The following is a 17,577-nucleotide window of genomic DNA, read 5'->3' on the forward strand; positions in this document are numbered from 1 at the left end:
TGGCGGCGGCTTCAGGGTCTAGACTCGACTGTTTCAGCAGGTCCACTATGTTGCAGAGAGTCCGCTTAATTAACGGCTTTTTGTTCAGTCCGCGTGAGCTAAACATTTTTGTTCTGTAATTTTTGCTTGCATAGGCTATATTTCTACATATTTTTGACCAAGTAACACTCAGGATATAATGTAAGTTGTTTTGTAATGTAAGTTTATTTTAACTTGTTCTGAAATGATAACAAATCTTTCTGACTAAAAATGATCTATCCAGCTTAATTTAGCCAAAATAATGATTTATTCGTTTTCATACTTTAAAGATACACGTTAATTTATCTACTAATATACTATTGAAAATGCCATAAATAAATATTCACTGCCTTCTGTACAGGTGCATAAATACTGTCTTAATTTTAATTTCTTTGAGACACTGCTTTGTTCTGTATTTAAAAGACAAAAAAGCCTTCTTGTTAAGAAATTGTTCTTTAATTTATTTATTTTTTAAATATGTATATATATATATATATATATATATATATATATATATATATATATATATATATATATATATATATATATATATATATATATATTTACCTGTAGTATAGCTTGTTAATCTTTTTCTCATAAGGGGAAAGACATGTAGCCAACTCTGCTTCTACACCGGTGCACCTCGTTGTTTTGGATTTAAAAAAATTATTTTACTTTAGTAAATGAAGGTGGTTAAACCGCATAGCGCTAGTGAGTCATGCAAAATCACAGCAGAGGAAATTCCTTCACCGTGCTTCACCGTGACAGACATAGCTGCTACTGTATCTAAAAAAAAACAAAAAGATTTGACTATCAGTCGACTATGGCAAAATCTAAGAATCAGATTCGACTATGAAAATCCTTAATCGAAAACAGCCCTAGTGGAAACAACAATACTACAGCTCGACTGAAAGTTACACCATCTATCTTTGCGTATACATTAGGGTGGTGTTACTGTACACTGTTAACGATTTCCCTGTATTTTTACAGTACGGTACTGCCAGCACGGTTGCCAGTAAGTTACTGTGTTTTGGTTTTACAGTACTGTACTGTAATACAGTTTTACAGTACACAAACTAGTACCGTATCGTTACAAAGCAGTACTTTACTGTATTTTTACAATAATAGCCTATTTTTTTTTACAGTTATTTACTGTAATGTCTATATTGACCCATAAATACTATTTATTACTTATTACAGTTAATACAATAATGTATTATAGCTAGATATTTAGGTTTAAATCTATAGTTTTTAATATAGTAAAAAATGCTATCCTTGACATGACATTATGAATTAAAAGGCATTATATCAAACATTTTATTAAAAAAACATGTAATTGAAACAAAACATTTAAAACAAGATAAACAATAATAAACAAGTAAAATAAAATAAAATATTATAAACAGTGGCGGCTGGTGCTAAAAAAATTTGGGGGGGGGCACAAACACAAAAATCAAACTTTTACTGTAGTAATGCAGTACTCTTAATAGCCATTTATCAGGTGATGAGTATCATTAGGCTACTACTTAGCTAAAATGCTGAAAATGTTACAGTTGAAATCAAACGCATGAAATAAATGTACTATGAATCTGTAATGAACTAATATCAAGGTAATCATTCACACGCACGCACACGCACACACACACACACACACACACAGAGAGAGGTTGCGAAAGACTTTTTCAATCTTCGTCATTTTTTTGATAAACAGCGTTGTAAAGAGTCCTTCACAGTCAGTTATTATCCGTAATTTCATGTTTTAATTATTTTCATTTTCGTTCACATGTCCATTTCTAATCATAAACTTACAAGACGAGCATACAAGTCAAATGTGTTTATTCATTTGTTTAGAGAACAGATAAACGGAGACCGTGCATCACTTTACCATCACATGAAGCAGATGACTTAAAGTTTTTTTTCTCACAGTGACAGCGGAGGCAATAAAACACGGAGCTTTATGCTGAACAGGCAAATATGAACAAATCAAATAACAAAATACTGATTAAAATATCAATAAACATGTAAAAAACTGAATTGAACTAAACTCATCTGAAACCATCTTGTGTAATAAACGCATGAAGGCAGATTAATGCAGACTCTTGTCATTAGATTTTGTATCTTTACCTTAGACAGGCATCTTGTTGCAGCGCTCCTGAAGTGTTTAACTTCAGCAGCCATGCGCAGACCAATCAGTATATGACATCAAAATATCGCGAGAATGTTTAGAAACCAGGGCGTCAATTGAGCAACACACTGCCACCAACTGGACATGACTAGGAATTGCATTCTCAAGTTGAGTTGTATGGGCAATCTGCCAAAATGGCGTTCAGATTTTTCTTTATTCTGCTTCAATTTTCTCCGTCAAAGACTTTGTTTAACGCGACCGAACACATACAAAAAGAGACACTAAAGTTGCCTAATCACAGGCTCGTACGTTTCTTTTTGCTTTTATAGCAATAGCACAAGCACATTTTTCCCTCACAACAGACTAAGTACATAGGCTACAGTCCATCAGCTCAATATGCACGGTTTGTGAAGTTTCCTTAAAAACAGTGGTTTTCTCGTGGGTGCTTTTTAAACTCTACAACAACAAAACAAACAACAAAGTTGACCAAACCACGGAATATACCGGATTATATGAGCTCTCACTCTCATTATGTCCACGCAACACAAGCTCAAACGCGCCACAAAAGTTCATGTCTTGCACGTCTATCACGCATTCAGACTTTAAAACAGCAAACAGGGAAAAAAATAAAACTCAAGACTTACATGCTATATCCAGCTAGCCAGGTTATGAGACTCTGAGAATGATCCAATCACAGGAGGTATAAAACATTAAAAGCAATATTGATTCGCTTACAACATAAGTGGGAGTGTTTGGGGCGCACAGACCTGCGCCCCAGGGCGGATCCGAAACCAGCCACTTAGAGCTCAGCCTCAGGTCACATGTTTTTACCCTTTTTCCTGACCTACACAGACACTCATTAGGGGTGCGCCCCAGACACACAAACATGACACACACACAACAAACTCAGTTTTGATTTTTAATTGTTTTAAATAAATTATAACATGACTAACAGTGAAATAGTACAACTAAATGATTTTATTTTGTATTAATTTGCACTATATATTTAAAGGGGTCACAGCGTGAAAATGTTAGCATTGCCACTTTGTAGGTTTGAGCAAAAACGTGTCGTTTTGGGTGTGTCTTTTAAAATGCAAATGAGCTGATGAAGTGCAAACACTGATCACAATGATGGTGGTTTCATGCAATTCAAACTCAATTGTGGTGTGAATTATTTTTCTCTCTTTCTTTCTCTCTGCACTAAACGGCAGTGCTGTGGTTGGATAGTGTACATTAAGGGGGCGGTATTATTCTAATAAGATATCCTTATGACATCATAAGGAAAGCCAAATTTCAATGACCTATTTTTGCTCACACCTACAAAGTGGCAATGCTAACATTTTCACGCCATGGCCCCTTTAACGTTTTGGTAACATGTTAAAGTAGCTTTCCTCTCTGGCCAGCTTTAAGGGGGCGGTGCCCCCTAGTGACCAGCCGCCACTGATTATAAAGTATAAACAAGTTTGGAGGCCCCTGCTGTAACATATTTAACTCTGGCAAATATAACACTGGTCCATAGTTTGAAGTTTTCAGTTTAAAGTCCATCATTGATTAAAAGGTAACATTTCACTGTGGTAAAAAGAACACTGGCCCATAATTTTAAATATTCTATTTCAATTTCATTGAACACTAAAAATAAATGCATTAAACTGTGGCAGACAAACACTGGCCTTTAGTTTAAAGTCGCCCATTCAAACTCTATCAGGGATGAAGCTGTTCACATGGGGGTTAATGGCCACAGCTTTTCTCTGCACCAAGTTCCTTGTCTTTTTGCTTGCTCCTTGTCTGGATGTGCACTTTTTCCCATCTTTGGGATTAATTCTGTCCAGAAACCTGTTAGAATATCATAAACATTAAGTCAACAAATACAAGATAAAAAAAGATTCTTGAAAAAAAAACTAAACTCAGCCCTGAATTTACTCCTATTCTGAAACCTTTTGCTCTTATTCTACTGTTCCACACCTAATTACATTAAAATACAGAAGATTCACTTACCTCTGAACAAACTCTTTCCTCAATGGATAGCATCCACATGGATCATGTCATGATTGAATGTCCTGAATAGAAAGTACAATTGTTACTGATTTGGATACAATATTTGGAACCTGCATTAACGACGACAGTGGGGCCTCCAGCCTTAGTCAAACGGGTTGGCACGTATGGTCAGGTTGCGATGTTGGCGTTTTCTCGTGATCTTGTAAATAGTATGCAATATAGACCCGTTTGCCACTGAACCTGCATTAACGACAACAGTGGGGCCTCCAGCCTTAGTCAAACGGGTTGACACGTATGGTCAGGTTGCGATGTTGGCATTTTCTCGTGATCTTGTAAATAGTATGCAATATAGACCCGTTTGCCACTGAACCTGCATTAACGACGACAGTGGGGTTACAGGCCTTAGTCAAACGGGTCGACAGGTTTCATTTTCTCTTAAAAATCGGAAGGTGACCCTTAGTTACCATATATACCATCGCAGTGGGCCCCCAATTTGCAAAATCCTCAACTGTAGATAATATAATTATGCCGCAATAGTTAGTCTGTCTGAAACTAAGCTGATTAAACCACATCACTGTGTGACACTTGCATTACATGTGAACGGCCCCTACGCTTATATGATTTTGTTTTTCTCTCCCTGTCTCGTCCTCGACCCTGAGGACAATGGGACAAACAGACCCAGTTCCGGTAGATGTGAAAGTCGGCACACCTCTGATCTACTGGTCGTCCCTCAATGTGATGCCCAGCTGATGCCTGACCAACGATCACCGGCAGAACCCGCTTAATCTCCGCTTAATCTCCGCTTAATCTCCTTATCCGTTTATATGTGTGTATATACATGTATATCTCCCAAGGGTTTTTCCCTCCTAGGACTTTTTATTTTTTATTTCCTCGGCTAAACAACCCGGGGTTTTTGTTTTTTTTCTCCTAGGGGGTTTTTTACCCCGGGGAGGTAGCCTGCTTGGGCTTAACTTAGCTTCTTCTCCTAGACGTTACATTAGTAATATGCTTGCTCATAATGTCGAGTCATAGCCGCAGCAAATTTGACTGCTTATGCTATTGTGTATTATGTTGTGCTATCTGTCATTTTTCTGTGCTTTTACTGCTTCTATTAATGTAAAGCTGCTTTGAAACAATTGAGTATTGTGAAAAGCGCTATATAAATAAAATTGAATTGAATTTTATTCTGTGTGGGTATGTGAGGTTGTGTGACAGTGTTGCGTGTGGGAATTGTGTAAGAGTGTATACATGGATATTTAAAGAAACTGTAGTGGTAAAGTGCAAACTTACCGAACAATGTGCTTGGTGTGTGTCTGGCAGGGACGGACTGGGGCTAAAAAACAGCCCTGGACTTTCTCCCAAATAGGCCCATCATCCGGCCATTCGCCCCTAGCCGTGCGCAACAGACACAAGGATGTCCTGATACTATGACACAATACTGTCAGACTATCAGACAAGTTTATTTAATATTTTGTGAATGTCATATTACACTTTGATGTATAAGTTGTTTGTGAAATAATGTAAATGGCGATGCCCTATACATTTTGTCTGTAAAGCTTTCACAACCAGGTCTTTGCCAATTCCACAATGCTAAACACAAATATGAAAGACAAGGCAAACTGCACTAAAAGCTAGGATTTTTTTGTTTACAGTTTTTCTCAATTGCTAAAACACAATTTCTGAAACCTTGCTCCTTTTTCTGAAAACATTAAATACAAAACCTCATCTTCAAGCACTATTTGCAAAACCTCTGACTTCTCTTGCAAAATGAAACTTTCGGCCCAAAACAGTTGTACCTGTGTGCAAAATTAAACACTGTTCTCAAAACAGTTTTACCTGTGTGTAAAATCAAACACTGCTCTCAAAACAGTTTTACCTGTGTTCAAAATAACACACTGCTCTCAATTCATAAACAAAGTGATCAAAATGATATACACTATAGAGTAAACACTACACCAAAAAATAGAAAACACGTGGTTCAAAACATATAGTTCTCAGGGAGTACATTTTTACATATTTACAGTGTAACTCTCATTGTTTTGGACAAATTGCAAATGCTTTTATACAATCAAGCAGATGATTATGTACAAATGTATGCTGTTTGCATTTTCAATTTAATTTTCATGAAAATACATTATTCTGGTTTCTGTTTACAGTTTTTTCCAATTGCTAACACACTAAAATGACATGAACAGTACAACTATTTAAACTGACACACAGAGAGCAACACTTCCTCTCAAATCTCCAAAAGTCTAAACACATTTTCTGCTTTACACACATTTTGCAATTCACAATGGCACTTTTTAAATGCACTGAACACGGTTCTCTGCACAAGACACAACAATCTGACATAAAGTCACATGTTTGCCTTTTTAAAACACTACCATTCAAAATGGCACTACACAAGGTAAATGGCCAATATATGTGCCACCTGCCCAAACACCTGAGTGGTTAATTGTTAACACTTCAATCAGGATGTAAGCACTAGAAAAGACCACAGGAACGTCATTGGCCACAGAGCCATTATAGATGTTCCTGGCTAACGTGGTGGGAACATCACAATGTGTGCTGCCATCTCCAATATGGATGGCGTCCTCCACCGTCATGCCAACCTTGGACCATACAACACAGCCCATATTCTCACATTTCTAGAAAGACTCCACAACATTCTCATACCATCAGAGTGTATGAATGATGCAGACCAAAGAAACCAGTATGTTGTAGTATGGCACAACGTGAGCTTTCATCATGTAGCTCCAGTCCAAAACTGGTTTGCTGACTACCAAACATTTATCGTGCAATACCTCCCACCATACTCGTCATTTTTGAACCCCATAGAAGAGTTATATGGAAGGTATATGACCAGCAGCCCTTTGTGCGCATGCCTCTTTTGCAGGCTATGGAAGAGGCATGTGATGGGATTGATGTTGGTACAATTTAGGGATGGATAAGGCACTCAAGGCGCTTCTTCCCTCAATGTCTGGCAAGGGAATATATTGCCTGTGATGTGGATGAGGCGTTGTGACTTGTTTGGTGAAAAATAAAAAAAATTCAACAGCATGTAAGTGTATCTGCAAATATTTCTGTGCATGTGAACAATCTAATACATATTTTAGTATTATGGCAAAGCATACTAAAGAAAAGTGCACTTTTCATTATGCCCAACTGTGTGTAGTTGGTTAGACAAAAATCTGGTAATATGAATGAAGTGTGTTCCAATTTGTGTCAAAGTTTGATTTTGATAATGTTATATGTAGTTTAGGTTGGAGTGCTTCATTTTGCAGAATATATGTGGTATTTTGCTATTTGGGTGTGTGGTTTTGTAAATTGTGTTAAGTTTTTTGATAAAACCAGACTAGTTTGTGTCTTACCAATTGGAAAAAACTGTAATAGTCTTACACCTCAAAACATTTAGGAATTCGTCGTGCATAGCATGAAATTGTTGACCATATGTGTCATAATCTGTTACTGTAAGCATGAAGCATGTTTTCTATGGGGGTTTTTTTTTTGTAAATGTGAACTGAATCGATAAATTCCTGTCAAGTGAATCCTGAAATTTGGAGTCATTTTTTGAATTTTTTTATTTTTACTGTAATTTTTTTTTCAAAATCACAATTTTTGTTATTTGTTTACAGAAAAAAAGGTGAAAATGTAAATTCATCCACAGTTTACAAAAAAATACTGACACATATAATTGTGTACACTTGGTTTATTTACAACATGGCAACATTTTGACTGTCTTGTTCATGAACAATGACACAGACTTGCCATTTTGATGGAACTGACATGTTCACTGTAAAAATTTACTTTTAAGAGATGAACTCAGACTTTTAACCCCTAGTTTTACAGTACTGTACCCTGCATCTCACAAACTTGTCCTTTGTTTCTGTGATTCTGTAAAACTGTAAAGCAGTCAGTACTGTTAACAAAAGGAACGCACAATGTTCAGGGCCAAACAATTTGTTCATTGTACAGTATACAGCCTAAAATGCACTATCCTTCTGTATACAACAGTGAACTGGCTTATATTGGTTGTGTCACATCATTTGAAACAGGTTAAATCCATTTTGAGTGGTTGTGTTTAATCAATCCCTGCTGAAAAATCCAGCATCAAACCAGCATGGACCAGCATGGGATTTATGCTGGTCTATGCTGGTTTAGCTGGTGGTCACCAGCATACCAGCACCAAAACACAACATATGCTGGTATGACAAGCATGGGATGCTGGTGCTAATGCTGGTTTAGCTGGTGCTAATGCTGGTTTGATGCTGGTTTAGCTGGTGCTAATGCTGGTGGTGATGCTGGTTTGATGCTGGTTTAGCTGGTGTTCACTAGCAAACCAGCACCAAAACACAACATATGCTGGTCTTGCTGGTATGCTGTTTTTTTCAGCAGGGATGACATGTGTGATGACATTTGTAATTGATTGTTGCCGCTTGTGTTTAGCAGTATGCATGACATGTGCATTTGAGTGCAGATTGTGTTTTGAGAATGAGTATGTGTTTGGAGTTTTGCTAAAAAGTCTAAGTGAGATCTGCAAGTTGTGTTTTATGATGTGAAATGGTTTAAGGTATTGACAACAGACTGCACAATTAGATAAATGAGTTCAGGCAACTGAGAACTTTGTTCAGCCAATAGACCTTTCTCACAGTAACCGGAAATACGTAATCGCCGTAAAAACGGAGTTCCTGTCAAGCGTAAACACGCTAGAAAAACATAAACCCGGGCAAGTTTAAAATGGATCAAAGAGTCTACACAACTTTGTTAACGGATTTGCCAAATATTACATTTGCTGATGTGACACGACTAATTGAGGAAAACTTTTTCCATGAAGAATTTGTCCATACATTTCTAGGTAAGTAGAGAGCGAGTCTAACTGTTACTGAACTGTTAACTAAAACAACACATTATTAGAGTGTCCACTTTCACATAATGTATGTATAGTAGATGATATAGACTACCTTACTAAAACATTATAGTCTGCTTTGAATGAAGCATTATGGTACAAATTACCTTCAATTACTGCCTATGGTTGTCCAAGCGAACGTCTTGTGTGTAGCAACAATAACGTTAGCCGGATGATATCATTTTCAGCTAACATTTTTGTCTGGTAATGTCTGTGATCGTATGTTTGTGTGTCGGGGTGAACTCGTTCCAAGAAAAATGGGTAGAGACAGCATTTGGTTGCAAGCGGCGACCAGTGAGCTCTAAAGTAGTCGTCTTTAGTGAAGTGTCTGCTGCATACATAAGTGCTCCACTTTCTTATGGTGAAGTTAGGTCCTTAACCTCGCCGGATAGCCTAAATCCACTTCTGTCTAACTTCACCATCAACAGGGAATTAATGGAACAGATACGGCTTTTTACATTGCCTTGACTGCGGAGGAAGTAGATTTCCGTGACGATTGCGTATTTCCGGTCATAAATACGGAAGTTGTGAGAAAAGTCTATGGGTTTTAGTGTTTTAGCAATTGAGAAATACTGTAAACTAAAATTTGGTCATTTATTTAGCCCTCTTTTTTATTAGCACGTTTAGAGTGGTAGCAATGCATGCCTGATATTTTCCCATTTAATTCAATAGTCTTCATTGTAACAGAAAATGTGAGCCCACTACAACCTATCAATAAAGTCAATGAAAGAAATGAAAACCAATGCAATACGATGAATGTCCACCCATGTTTTTAAATGGGGTTGGATAAATATTTTTTGCTTTGGTGTGTGTGATTTTGGTTAGATGACAGTTGTAGATAATACATTTTGACAAGAGTTTACACTTTGACAAAAGCAAAATGTTTTGTTTTATTTCAACTGTATACAAATGAATGATGTCCCATATGAACAAAATGACGGGGTATGTATTGTTTTTAAGTTTCTACTGTTCAATCGCGCCCGCGCCTCTCTCTCTCACACACACACACGCGGGGACACTCTCATTACGTCTCTCTCTAACAGTAGTTGCGCATTACGTTAATTTTCACGCGAGTTTTATTTATTTTTATATCGTGTATATTATATTATAATGTCACGTGTCCTGCTACTACTGGCACTTACTCTTGCTGATGTGAAGTTAACTCTGTCAGTTCCTCATCATGACCGGGCTGTGGATGCTCAGGCTCGCGAATTCCAAGAATCCGTGGACCAATCACGGCTAGCTAGTAGGCCGACTTTTCTTCCTCGTTTTTTTTACACGTAGCATCATATAAGTGATCGTATTAGTGCCCCTGCTGTTGGCTGTTCATATTGTGTTGTTAGACTTTTTTGCAGACGGCCGGGCGACGGCCTTCCGTTGAACGGCCGTTCTGGACTTTTCCAGAACGCACAGATTACCAATCCGTCCCTGGTGTCTGGTGTCACCCGTGTGCCTCCACATCTGCCTTAACTCCTGAAAAGTGCAAGGGTAAGCTCAGGTAAACTACAAATAAAAAGTGATCAGCCACATTCCTGTGTACTTTTACATGTACTCAGTCGAAAAAATACATGACTTGTAACGTGTAACTGTACATCCAGTACTTGCCTGGTTCCTTTAAAGATGATCCATCTTACCCAATCCAGCTTACAAGCAATGGTAACACTGTAAAAAAATACAAATGTTACACTGCTTGTGGGTATGAGAAGCTTTTGAAATTGGGTAGGCCAAATCCAGGCGAAAATCCCCAAAATAGCCTCAGAGTGTAAGAGGATTCATATATATGTATATATATATATATATATATATATATATATATATATATATATATATATATATATATATATATATATGTATATGTATATATATGTATATATATGTATATATGTATATATGTATATGTATATATGTATATATATGTATATATATGTATATATATATATATATATGTATATGTATATATATATATGTATATGTATATATATATATATATATATATATATATATATATATATATGTATATGTATATATATATATATATATATGTATATGTATATATATATATATGTATATATATATATATGTGTGTATATATATATATATGTATATATATATATATATATATATATATATATATATATATATATATATATATATATATATATATATATATATATATATATATATGTATATATGTATATATATATGTATATATATTAGGGCTGTCAATAGATTAAAAAAATTAATCTAGATTAATCGCATGATTTCATGAGTTAACTGCGATTAATCGCAAATTAATCGCACATTTTTATCCATTCTAAATTTACCCTAATTTAACACTTTTCAGGTTTTTAATATTCTAATCATATATACATATATAGATGCTTTATGCAAATGTATGTTAACAACAGCCTGTTTACATTTTAACAGAATCACCAGCCATTGTTTTGTATATGAATTTTCCTTTCAGAAGATTTTTCTTTCTCCATTTTTGTTTGCTGCTGCATCATTTGTGACCTGTGCTGGCAAGTTGAGTCGGAATTAGCAAATTTTTAAAAAATAGTTGTTCATATTTTGACATTCTCTATTAAAACATAGAACAATGCATGATTTGTTAACAAAATATGACAGAACTACACGTGTTTGAAGTTGAAAGAGTCAAATTACCACAAACATTTCCACATCCATTATATTACCACATCAATACCTTAAAATCACTGGTAAAACTAATAGATTTAGCACACACAAAGCAAAAACATCATCAATGTATGTTCAACTTTTTTCCTTTTGTTTGATTGACATTGAGACAGACTGCTTAAAATCTAAGTGATCTAATATAATGTTACACATCAGATAGTTTTACCCAACAGTTAACCAAACATTTACTTAAAACAAAGACAGATTATAGAGCCTACCTGCGTGAATTCTTATCAAAACAGATATTTGTAAAACTGTAATTTTGTGTAGATGTCTATATATCCGGGTCGCGCACTCGCGCGTCTGTGTGCACGCGCTTCAGATATCAGTCAGTCAGCGTGAGGGGATCGCTTTTGAGTCTTGTCTCTCTTAATAACTCTTTAACATTAATCAGGTACCGAACTTTATCTCTCTTAATGACTCTTTTAACATCAAGCAAGTCCTGCAGTCTATTTTATAAGGCATGCATAAAAGCGAAACCAAAATGAATTGAGACGCATCTTTGTATTAGATTAAGCATTAGGAGGACGGTAACGTTACACCTCTCAGACGTATAAATAAAGATCATTTCAGATGTCCAACGATCATTTAGAGCATTGGATTTGGTAGACAATTTGCTTAATGTTCTTATTTCTATGAAAACACACATTTGTCTGCGACTGCGTCTCTGTTCATTCAACTATGGGCTGGACCAAGGGTCAAACAGAAATTGCGCGTTGCGTTAATCTCCGTTAATAAAATTAGTGGCGTTAAAATGAATTTGCGTTAACGCGTTATTAACGCGTTAATTTTGACAGCCCTAATATATATATATATATATATATATATCTATATATATATATATCTATGTATATATATATATATATATATATATATATATATATATATATATATCTATATATCTATATATATATATATATATATATATATATATATATACATATATATATACATATACATATATATATATATACATATACACATATATATATATACATATACATATATATACATATATACATATATACATATATACACATATATACATATATACATATATACATATATATACATATATATATATATATATATATATATATATATTAGGGCTGTCAATAGATTAAAAAAATTAATCTAGATTAATCGCATGATTTCATGAGTTAACTGCGATTAATCGCAAATTAATCGCACATTTTTATCCATTCTAAATTTACCCTAATTTAACACTTTTCAGGTTTTTAATATTCTAATCATATATCTACATATATAGATGCTTTATGCAAATGTATGTTAACAACAGCCTGTTTACATTTTAACAGAATCACCAGCCATTGTTTTTTATATGAATTTTCCTTTCAGAAGATTTTTCTTTCTCCATTTTTGTTTGCTGCTGCATCATTTGTGACCTGTGCTGGCAAGTTGAGTCGGAATTAGCAAATTTAAAAAAAATAGTTGTTCATATTTTGACATTCTCTATTTAAACATAGAACAATGCATGATTTGTTGAAATATAACAAAATATGACAGAACTACACGTGTTTGAAGTTGAAAGAGTCAAATTACCACAAAAATTTCCACATCCATACATTATATTACCACATCAATACCTTAAAATCACTGGTAAAACTAATAGATTTAGCACACACAAAGCAAAAACATCATCAATGTATGTTCAACTTTTTTTCCTTTTGTTTGATTGACATTGAGACAGACTGCTTAAAATCTAAGTGATCTAATATAATGTTACACATCAGATAGTTTTACCCAACAGTTAACCAAAAATTTACTTAAAACATAACAGATTATAGAGCCTACCTGCGTGAATTCTTATCAAAACAGATATTTGTAAAACTGTAATTTTGTGTAGATCTCTATATATCCGGGTCGCGCACTCGCGCGTCTGTGTTCACGCGCTTCAGATATCAGTCAGTCAGCGTGAGGGGATCGCTTTTGAGTCTTGTCGCTCTTAATAACTCTTTAACATTAATCAGGTACCGAACTTTATCTCTCTTAATGACTCTTTTAACATCAAACAAGTCCTGCAGTCTATTTTCTAAGTCATGCATAAAAGCGAAACCAAAATGAATTGAGACGCATTTTTGTATTAGATTAAGCATTAGGAGGACGGTAACGTTACACCTCTCAGACGTATAAATAAAGATCATATCAGATGTCCAACGAGCATTTAGAGCATTGGATTTGGTAGACGATTTGCTTAATGTTCTTATTTCTATGAAAACTTTCGACTCATTTAGACAGGTTCACATTTGTCTGCGTCTCTGTTCATTCAACTATGGGCTGGACCAAGGGTCAAACAGAAATTGCGCGTTGCGTTAATCTCCGTTAATAAAATTAGTGGCGTTAAAATGAATTTGCGTTAACGCGTTATTAACGCGTTAATTTTGACAGCCCTAATATATATATATATATATATATATATATATATATATATATATATATATATATATATACATATATACATACATATATACATATATATATATATATATATACATATATACATATATATATACATATATATATATACATATATACATATATATATACATATATATATATACATATATATGTATATATGTATATATACATATATGTATATATATATGTATATATATATGTATATATGTATATATATATGTATATATATATGTATATATATATGTATGTATATATGTATATATATATGTATATATATATATATATATATGGTTATATATAAATATGGTCAATACTTACAGAAAACATATAAACCACAGAGCAAAGTGGAGCAAACTGTAACGTTAGAGCTGTAACAAAAAGATATGATGTGTTACTGGCTGACATTTTGAAAGCATTCTGTTTATTATATGATGCATTCGGGAAATACTTGTCGAATAAGATTTTCAGAAAAAGTCAAATGTAACTTTTGTCAGAATTGGGTTTTTATTAAGTTATTATTCTAACATCTTGTCTACAGAAAATCTCTGAAAATATATTTAGTGAGGAAATAGCGATTTATAGTGACAAGGTAACAAGCCTGCCTCTTTAAAGGAACAGTATGTAAGAAATTTATATAAATGAATCATAAAATGGCCCTGATATGTCACTAGACATTAAGAACTCATTTTCATTTCAAATACTTATATCACTCACAACAGTGGTCTGGCCAGGATATTGTCAATTAAAAAGTGGAGTTGCAGCCCTCAACTGATGTTTATGTTGTCATTTTGTGTATTGGCCACCAGTTCTGTGATTGCAGTACCACTTTTAGCCACAAGTTTGTGATTGCAATACCAGTTTTGGCCACAATCCTACATACTGTTCCTTTAATGTTTAACTCGGACCGGCGGCGGTGTAACACGTTATTTCACGCAAAGTTTTTTTTTTACAAAGTTAGCTGCTCACTTTAAGGATTAACATGATCGCCGCAATTTGAGCAATCCTGTTGATGCCAGTGTCCTACACGATGTTATAATGGAATATTTTACATCCAGAGATGAAGGATCAGATGACAGACGAGAAGATAAAGGTACCTGTCATGCTATTACGTGAATGCGGAGCCCATTCTCCTTTTGTGCATTGATTTGAGGTGTTTTGGAAACTTATATTGCATGTAATGCATCTGAAGTGGTGGAAATAATATGCCATACAAAATGTATCTGACAACTTATTGGGCGTGTAAAACGCTTTAAAGAAGATATGCTTTGCTTTTGCTGATATACCGTAATGATAACAATAAGTGCGGCAATCATTTTCATTCATCTGATAATAAGATGAGCCCGGGTCTGAACGATATTTGGCCGCAGTTACAACTGCAATGCATATATCCAGTTAAATATGAGGTTTCTTGGTTTCACTTCTGTTGAGGAGTTGGTTACTACAGTCTGCTGTGTTGAATATTAAGTTTACGGCGTGTCGAGTCCTGTCTGTTTATGTTGATATTCTTATATCCAACTTTTCACATTTGAAAAAGACGCAAATACAGATTAATGATTGATATATAAAACTGTACTTTTTCACGTGCACAGCTAACGTTAATCTACGAGTCAGCCTTGCCAAACAGTCGAACTTAATACTTCTCTCCACCGCTAACTGAACAGATAAACACAGAGATAAACGACCATATGCTGGGACCGCAAGACCGCGCTGGCAAGTTGTCTTTGTCCATTTTGTTAAAAATAGTTTCATTGTTACCACACTTTCAACAAATATAAACTCACCAAAACCGTCATAATTTAGTTAAAACAACCCTATATTCATTAATAAAGGTGTAAAGCGAGTTAAAGCAGCGGTAGGCATCTGTGTAATGTTAGCTTACTTTCTGAGGGAGATTAAAACTTTGTTGGCGACCATTTTCTCTCTTATTGCACGTTTAAAACAATATGACAAATTCATGAAACAGAAAATATACCAAACTTACCGAACTGCCAGAAATCAATCGTCCTCCTTCAGCTGCAGCCAGGAGTTGTGCTGTCCCTCTGTGTAATTTGACGTTGGCGCACTTGATTACACTAACACTGTATTATTGCATGGCATATTACAGCAATGGCTACAGCAAGGTTACATCAAGACCAAAATATACTGTAAAATGTTCCCGCTCAAACAAATTTACCCAGAATGCACTATGAACTGCAGTACTTTACTGTAATGTACACATACAGTATAGTACTGTGGATTTTTACAGTAATGTACTGCTAAATCTACAGCGACATCTAACAGTGTACGCAAATGTTATTTTCATTATGATGTATAACTGCATGGGTTTGTTTAAATTAGCCGTTTTAGGTAGATGTGAATGAGGCTTCACTTTTAAAAAGAAGATCTCTTTGGATTTGAAACTTACATTTTTGCTAATTTACAGATCTTTTATATGCACAGGCATCATTTAACACTCTAAAAACAAGGAAACATGAAATCGGGTCATATGACTCCTTTAAAAACTTGGTTGCAGTCTGGAGCCGTTGGTGCCCCCCTATTGGCTGGTGCCCCAGGGCATTAATTTATCTATGGATAATCTGACCCTAGTTACAGTAATAGAGATTTAACAGTATTTGCCAAGTGTGTTGTTATACACAATAAACATGTAACCAGATGTCCTGGATGTTTTTTTTTTTGTTTTTTTTTTTTGATGTAGCGTCTAATGAATTCTCTGTAGTGTTTTTATATATTGACTGGTTGTGTGTATCATCTGTTTGATTTTGCCAGAGGTTCTGTAAATGTAGTTTGAAAATTTGATGTTCAAGGTTTAAAGAAAGTGGGCAATAGTAAAAAAAAAAAAACGTGTTTTACAATTGCGAATTGATTGTCATGCCATGTCATGTGGTACACAGACACACACACACACACACACGCGCGCACACACATACAATACAATCAATTAAACATAAATGAGCAAAACATTTATAAAAACATTCTGACTCACTAAATACACAAGAGAACATACAGTAAAGTCTTGTAATGAAATCTTTCTCTACCTCCTCAAAAAAATACTAATTTACATTTTTTTTACCTCAATACATTTTTAGTTGGTCAATCGCTCTCATTTTAGATTCTCAAGATCATCCCTCTTTTCTTACAAGTTATTCCTGTAATGCTAACATCTTTTATTCAATACTGATCATATGGACAGACTCAGATAAATTCATCATTCTTACCTTCAGCTCAACATTAAGTTTGTTCACAATCGTCTAAAGCGTCTGAATAAATTCTGTTCATGAGAGTTTGTGGGATCAAGCAGAAACTAATTTTACTTTCACTTATGATCTCAAACACCTGAAGTGCTCACACGGCTCTTCCCATCATTCTGATTAGCAGAAATAATTTTCTCTTCTTGTGTGGA

At 34.7% G+C, this 17,577-nt stretch overlaps 1 protein-coding gene across 2 annotated transcripts in view; it reads right to left on the reverse strand.

Moving 5' to 3' along the window:
• LOC141362822 (butyrophilin subfamily 1 member A1-like) overlaps window positions 1-17,469 on the reverse strand; it is a 128,855-nt gene extending 111,386 nt beyond the window's left edge. Inside the window, exon 1 of one of the 2 annotated variants that reach the window (XM_073865074.1) lies at window positions 17,393-17,469. The gene's annotated coding sequence lies outside the window, so the exon portion shown is untranslated. The remainder of the gene's footprint in view (window positions 1-17,392) is intronic. The other variant, XM_073865075.1, reaches the window with a different exon arrangement.
• Window positions 17,470-17,577: the final 108 nt, after the last annotated feature.

The sequence above is a fragment of the Misgurnus anguillicaudatus genome, unplaced genomic scaffold (genome assembly GCF_027580225.2).
Source record: "Misgurnus anguillicaudatus unplaced genomic scaffold, ASM2758022v2 HiC_scaffold_29, whole genome shotgun sequence".
NCBI lineage: Eukaryota > Metazoa > Chordata > Actinopteri > Cypriniformes > Cobitidae > Misgurnus > Misgurnus anguillicaudatus.